Raw genomic sequence first — 6,693 nt, forward strand, 5'->3', positions numbered from 1 at the left:
GGCCCTTTTGACCGGGGGGAAGTGAGACTTCATTGTAGTGCAGATTTCCTTTGCAAGCTTGCTTGGTTGGCCAAAAAGGGCGTATGCGTTTTTTCCTGAATATATTCAGGAAAAAACGCATACGCCCTTTTTGGCCAAGTGCATCATTGTGGACGTTCTGCCTCTTTTCCTATGCTTTCAATGCAATTCCAGTCTACCTCCTGAAATCGGTTTCCTGCAATTCTGCCCCGCTTTCAAGTCCTCTTGGCAGCCTTACTTCAGTCTATTTTTGGACGATAGCTGTCATTTATAACTCTGCAGGTTTGTGAATTACAGTGCCCCTGAGCTCCTTTCTTCAACTTGCTTTCTTGTGACCTGGCCGCAACACCGCAGGATGTCTTCAGGCCCTAATCTGGTTCTGGCACGGCACGCTGAGCCTTTGGTTAATTCCTCTTCCTGTTGGGAAATGAGAGTTAAATTTGCCCGTCCAGACACCTCCAGCTAGCCTCTCATTGGTTCTCGCTATTCCTGTTCGTCTTCCACAGAAATTGCAAACTGGGCCAAACAGGAGGTTAAAGGGACTGACTCTCCAAGTGGGGAGAGTGTTAGTAAAGCGTCTGGAATGTTGCACCCGAGTACCAGGGTACGAAAACTGAGACATATTTGAACACGTCTCCCGATCACATGGTTGATCATACTCTAGGTTCCACATGCATGTTTTAGCTGAAGGAAGAATACCTTAAACCTGGGTAGTTGAAACCCGTGGAATGGGTACCATGCAATATGACTTCAAAGGGTCTTCATTTGCTCACGAACCTCTCCAATCCTATCACTGCTGCGTTTATGTCCTTGTACACATGCTTGATTCTCTTTCGGAGACATAGCAATCCATAGGTTTTAAGATACTTACAAGTCAGGTACATTCTTAGGCGTTTAATATGCGGTGTTGAGTCCATTTCGTTGAGCAAGGAGTAGCTCTTGTCTATTCCATATTTGGCTTAAGGAACTTTATCTGTGCTCATTTCAATCTCTGGTTTTATGCAGCACCCCAACTCACCTTTCCCCTTAAGCAAGCATAAGTTGGTTTTCTAAATTTGAGACCCTGTTCTGTTCTGTAATTCAGTTCCTGTGTAGCCAAGTTTACATTCCGTGTATTACTGATATCTTATGATGTTTCTTTTTCTGTGTGACTTATTTCAGTTAGAATCATCATACCTGAATCCACTCATTGTGCTGCTAAGGGCCTGATGAAACAGATTTCATTGCTGAGTGATATTGCTTTGTAAGTAAATACCACAACTTCTTTATCCATTTTTCACTTTCTGCGATGTTGAACTTGTACTGTAAACGAGGTTCTTGTAAACAGAGCCGTTCCAAACTTTGGGGTGGCTGTGTCTTTTTGATTTTAATTTCCCTAAGCTATAGGACCGTAAGTGGAACTGCCCTAGGCTCTGTTGCTTTGTTTTTTAGATGTTTCAGGAAACACCATACACTTCTCCCTAGTGGTTGTTGGCAATTTACATCCCGCCCTTCAGCATAACAAGGCTCCCAGTTCTCCATGGCCTGTCCTGCCTTTCTGGATTTTACACTTTTTTCAGATGGCCCTTTTGACCGGGTGGAAGTGAGACTTCATTGTAGTGCAGATTTCCTTTGCAAGCTTGCTTGGTTGGCCAAAAAGGGCGTATGCGTTTTTTCCTGAATATATTCAGGAAAAAACGCATACGCCCTTTTTGGCCAAGTGCATCATTGTGGACGTTCTGCCTCTTTTCCTATGCTTTCAATGCAATTCCAGTCTACCTCCTGAAATCGGTTTCCTGCAATTCTGCCCCGCTTTCAAGTCCTCTTGGCAGCCTTACTTCAGTCTATTTTTGGACGATAGCTGTCATTTATAACTCTGCAGGTTTGTGAATTACAGTGCCCCTGAGCTCCTTTCTTCAACTCGCTTTCTTGTGACCTGGCCGCAACACCGCAGGATGGCTTCAGGCCCTAATCTGGTTCCGGCCCGGCATGCTGAGCCTTTGGTTAATTCCTCTTCCTGGTGGGAAATGAGAGTTAAATTTGCCCGTCCAGACACCTCCAGCTAGCCTCTCATTGGTTCTCGCTATTCCTGTTCATCTTCCGCAGAAATTGCAAACTGGGCCAAACAGGAGGTTAAAGGGACTGACTCTCCAAGTCGGGAGAGTGTTAGTAAAGCGTCTGGAATGTTGCACCCGAGTACCAGGGTACGAAAACTGAGACATATTTGAACACGTCTCCCGATCACATGGTTGATCATACTCTAGGTTCCACATGCATGTTTTAGCTGAAGGAAGAATACCTTAAACCTGGGTAGTTGAAACCCGTGGAATGGGTACCATGCAATATGACTTCAAAGGGTCTTCATTTGCTCACCGAACCTCTCCAATCCTATCACTGCTGCGTTTATGCCCCTGTACACATGCTTGATTCTCTTTCGGAGACATAGCAATCCATAGGTTTTAAGATACTTACTAGTCAGGTACATTCTTAGGCGTTTAATATGGGGTGTTGAGTCCATTTCGTTGAGCAAGGAGTAGCTCTTGTCTATTCCATATTTGGCTTAAGGAACTTTATCTGTGCTCATTTCAATCTGGTTTTATGCAGCACCCCAACTCACCTTTACCCTTAAGCAAGCATAAGTTGGTTTTCTAAATTTGAGACCCTGTTCTGTTCTGTAATTCAGTTCCTGTGTAGCCAAATTTACATTCCGTGTATTACTGATATCTTTTTTTTTTTTTTTTGCCGTAACTACCTTTATTGGTATCGCTTGTGTATCAGTTCATCAAAACCTTTGTTTCATATTTCTCGCCTTAATCCCCTGAAAGTTCCAGATGGGCAAAAATACTTTTAAATACGCAGCTGGCTTCTGTCTTATGTGCTTAATATTATACATTTGTTGCTTGTTTTGCACATGTCTATGGCTGCACTACTTGCAAGACGAAAGTCACATATAAAAATACAGACTAATCGAAACACAAAAGTCAGCCATTGTCTAGAATGTGGTTTACAATACAGAGCTTGCAGACAACACAGACTATATATATAAGTCATCTGTCTGAAAACAGAAAGTAGTGTGTCATACTGACTCCGGAGAAAGGTGCTGACACACAGGGAAACTCACTGATGATTCTCCTTTATGTTTATTAGATAGATCAATACCAAATTATTTCACATATATTATATTCAATATCTATATATATATATCTTGTAACCAAATTCTGGTTTAAAAGTCACAAACCAACATGTAAATACAAAATGTTAGGAAAGGTTTAACATACATAGGGGAAAACATGTCTTATGCCTCGCAAAGTCTTTCTACAATCTAGCATAAAGGCAAATGTGGTTGAAAAAAAAGGAAATCCATATACAATTACAGAAAAACATTTAGTCAAGCCACCTAATATAAAATATTTCAGATATCATGTCCAAAAACGTCCACGTGTTGCAGAGGTCTCTACAAATCAATTAGAATGACATCAACAAGATCTGCAAACCGAAGTCTTAGCAAGTAAACGTGACTCATGCTTTTCTCTCTGAGACAATGAGGCTTGACGTTCAGTTAAAGGCAGGTAAACACGACTATGAAGAAACCCTTCTTTACAACAGCTTAACGGTACCCATTTAGGGCAATACACCCGCTTTCCCAGCTATGTGTGCACGCAGTGTTCTGTGATAAAATGACTCAGTTACTTTAAAAAAGCATAAATGGCAAAACAAAATAACCAGAACTCCGCGAAGCTGGTAAAACCACAAAGACACTGAAATCCAGCAACTCCTGAGAGGCTGAGAGATCAAATGAATCATAAAATCTGGATGACTCTGATTTGGGGTTTAACTTTGGTTAAAACTGAAAAGTCTGAAAAGAACCAATGTTTTGGAAGAAGCAGTGTCACTTGTAAACATCCTGCCACCTAACTAAAAGGATGGCCTCTTCTTCTAGACCCACGACTTAATAAGACAGGAAGCTCTCAACACACAACGCTGGAGAAGATGGATTCCACAAGTCAAACTTGAGTGAAACTGTTCTAATGCAATGTACCAAACACGCGTTTGTTCTTAGGAAAAATTACAAAACTAACAAATATTTTTCTCCAGAATTATAAAAGATAAAATCTATGAATCAGTACTGTTATGTGATTACAGAACAATAGCCAACTGAAAAAAAAAAACAAAACACCAACCCACAGGCCGTCTACACCGTCCCCAATCCATTTCCTGCAGCCAGTACTTCCCACCTGCTCTGAGGACTGAGCCTTAGACACCGTTGACTGTATTTAAAGTCGAGTCAACAGTACTCTCTGTCTCTGGGGCAAAAGTAATGCAGCTCATTACTTACACACAACACTTGTTTCATTCTTCAGGACTTTCTTTGACGGGATTACTCAATGTTGGTTACTTTAAAGGTAACAAAAGGTGTCAGAAAAAAATGCCTTGGAATTCTTTTGCAATTCCACAAAGACACCTGGCAATCTGATACGTTCATTCCTCTCCCCATCACAATTTTTGTTTTTTAAAATTACAATTGACAACTCACGTAAGATGTAATTAATTTACTTAAAATAAGAGAGGGCTTTTCAATCAAGTATCCACGTTCCAAATAACTAAAACATTTAGTTAAATCTTTTAAATTAATCTTTTAATAAATCTTTAATTACTCGGTGCCAGTAATTAAGAGGTTGATTCCGTAAAATTCAAACTTGCACATAGGCGTGTCCCACTCAGAAAAGATTTCATACACTTAGCAACTTGTGCTTTTTGTCTCACCTTTTATAAGAAACACAGATTAATTTCAACTTCAGTTTTCCTTTCTGATGCAGACACGTGTACCTTGTGTAAGAAACGGTCTCCAGGCCACCTCCACGTGTAGACCTCAGCATTTCCTGAGAGTGTGAAGTCAACCCCTCCTCCAGGAGACTCTCGCCCTTTTGAGACATTCCCCCTTGCACCTTATGTTTGTCAGACTATGTTTACAGAAATCAGATGACTGGATGAAAACTCTACAGGACAGTCAAGGACAGACGAGAAGACGAGATGCAGAGCGGGAGCCCCTTCCTCCTCCAGTGCACCTGCTGCGGGCAGCCCTCCAGGAAGGCTTGGCCTCCTCCCCTGGACCACAGACTTACTTTTCTCTGTAATAAAGCAGGTAGTACTTCAGGGGATCTGGCAGAGGGAGGCTCAGGACCTTCTCACGCAGGAAGTTCACCGGGGGCTCGGGCTTGGTGTCCGGCGGGGTTGTCACCTCTTCTTCTTGCCGCTCGTCTTCCAGGTCTCCGCAGCTGGTGTCATCAGAGGGGTTGGAGAGCCGACTGGCAAACACCTCTTTGTCCAAAAAGACAATCGTTTCCATTCGGCGGCGGCGAACTCTCCTCCGTTTAAACCTGGGAGTGTTCTTCAGTCCGTTCCCGTTTTTGTTCACAGCTTCCTGGTGGATGACCTTCTTAATGGTGCCCCGAATGGCAATGCGCGCCAGGTCCTGGAGGCTGCGAACCGCCAGGGGTGTGGACAAGTCGTGATTCTCCTGACTCCGACTGGCAGGGCTGGACGAGTGGAGCAAAAGACACAGCCAGAATCTTTTTGGTTTCCCAGGCGGAAGGACCCGTCCGAGTTATCTTAGTCAACTTCTCTTCCAGCGGCATGACCAGGACGCCCCCGACTTTGAGGAGGCTCTTCATGTACCCCTCGTGCTGCTTCTGCACGCCTGCCCCGCAGTACACCCGGTCATACTGAGAGCAGCCTGGAGAGATCTCCAGGCAATTGCCGGTGACGAAGGAGGGCTCGCAGAAGTCAAACTTGTCGAAGCTGTCACTCGTCCTGATGAAAAAGTCCAGCTTCTGCTTCGCATACTCTGTCACATCTGAATGGAGTTCCACCCCGTGGTTCACACCAAAAGGACCGAGGATGAGCCCCACCATGGAGCTGAGGTAGCCGGTGCCGCTGCCCAGGTTCAGGAAGGAAAGGCCAGGCTGCAGGTCCAGGGCCTCCATCACCTCCGAATAGATGCACGGAGCAGAGAGGTGGATGTTCCCGTGCTTCCACGCCAGGTCCTTGTACGCGTTCTCCTTAAACTCCTCGAGGTAATAGTCGGCGCGGTCAACAGCTCGGAAGGCCTGCTCCACCAGCTCGGAGCGGATGTACTGCGCCGTCTTCAGATGGTCTATCAGCTCGTCGTTGTCTTCACCAGCACTCACCGCGCCTCCCATCTTCGGGACCGCGCTTACAGAAAGCTGCCGCTGGAGAGACCTCGGGAACCCCCGGAACGCTGGAGGGCGGACCCCCGGGGAGGGGGGAGGGGCGACGGGAGACGCCTGGGACGCGGAGGGGTGTTTATGCTTGGGGGTGGGGAACGAGAGGACAGCGGAAGAGGACAGGAAGACGGGGAGAGGAGAATGCGGCCCTGGGGGAGGGTCCGGGAGCCCGGGACCACGGGAAGGGGAGGGGTGGAGAGGAGGGAGAGAGGGGGAGGGGGCCGAGGGGCCGCACCGCCCCCATACCCCGCTGCAGGCCGGGCCGAGGGCGGCGGCGGCGGTGGCGGCGGCTCAGTACCTCCTGGCTCGGCGGGCCCGAGGAATCGGACGCTGGGCCGCACCTGCAGCTCTTCCGGCGCCCCTCGCCAGTCCGCTTCCCACTACGCAGCCCCGACCTCTGCCCTACTGATATCTTATGATGTTTCTTTTTCTGTGTGACTTATTTCAGTTA

General features: G+C 46.2%; 1 pseudogene across 1 annotated transcript; it reads right to left on the minus strand.

Annotated features, from left to right (window-relative positions):
• Positions 1–4,939: 4,939 nt before the first annotated feature.
• On the minus strand, positions 4,940–6,399 carry LOC307181099 (protein-L-isoaspartate O-methyltransferase domain-containing protein 2-like; annotated as a pseudogene). Its single transcript has one exon. The product of its transcript is annotated as a protein-L-isoaspartate O-methyltransferase domain-containing protein 2-like (transcript).
• Positions 6,400–6,693: the final 294 nt, after the last annotated feature.

This window comes from Stenella coeruleoalba (genome assembly GCF_951394435.1).
Source record: "Stenella coeruleoalba genome assembly, contig: scaffold_236, whole genome shotgun sequence".
In the NCBI taxonomy this organism is placed as follows: Eukaryota; Metazoa; Chordata; class Mammalia; order Artiodactyla; family Delphinidae; genus Stenella; species Stenella coeruleoalba.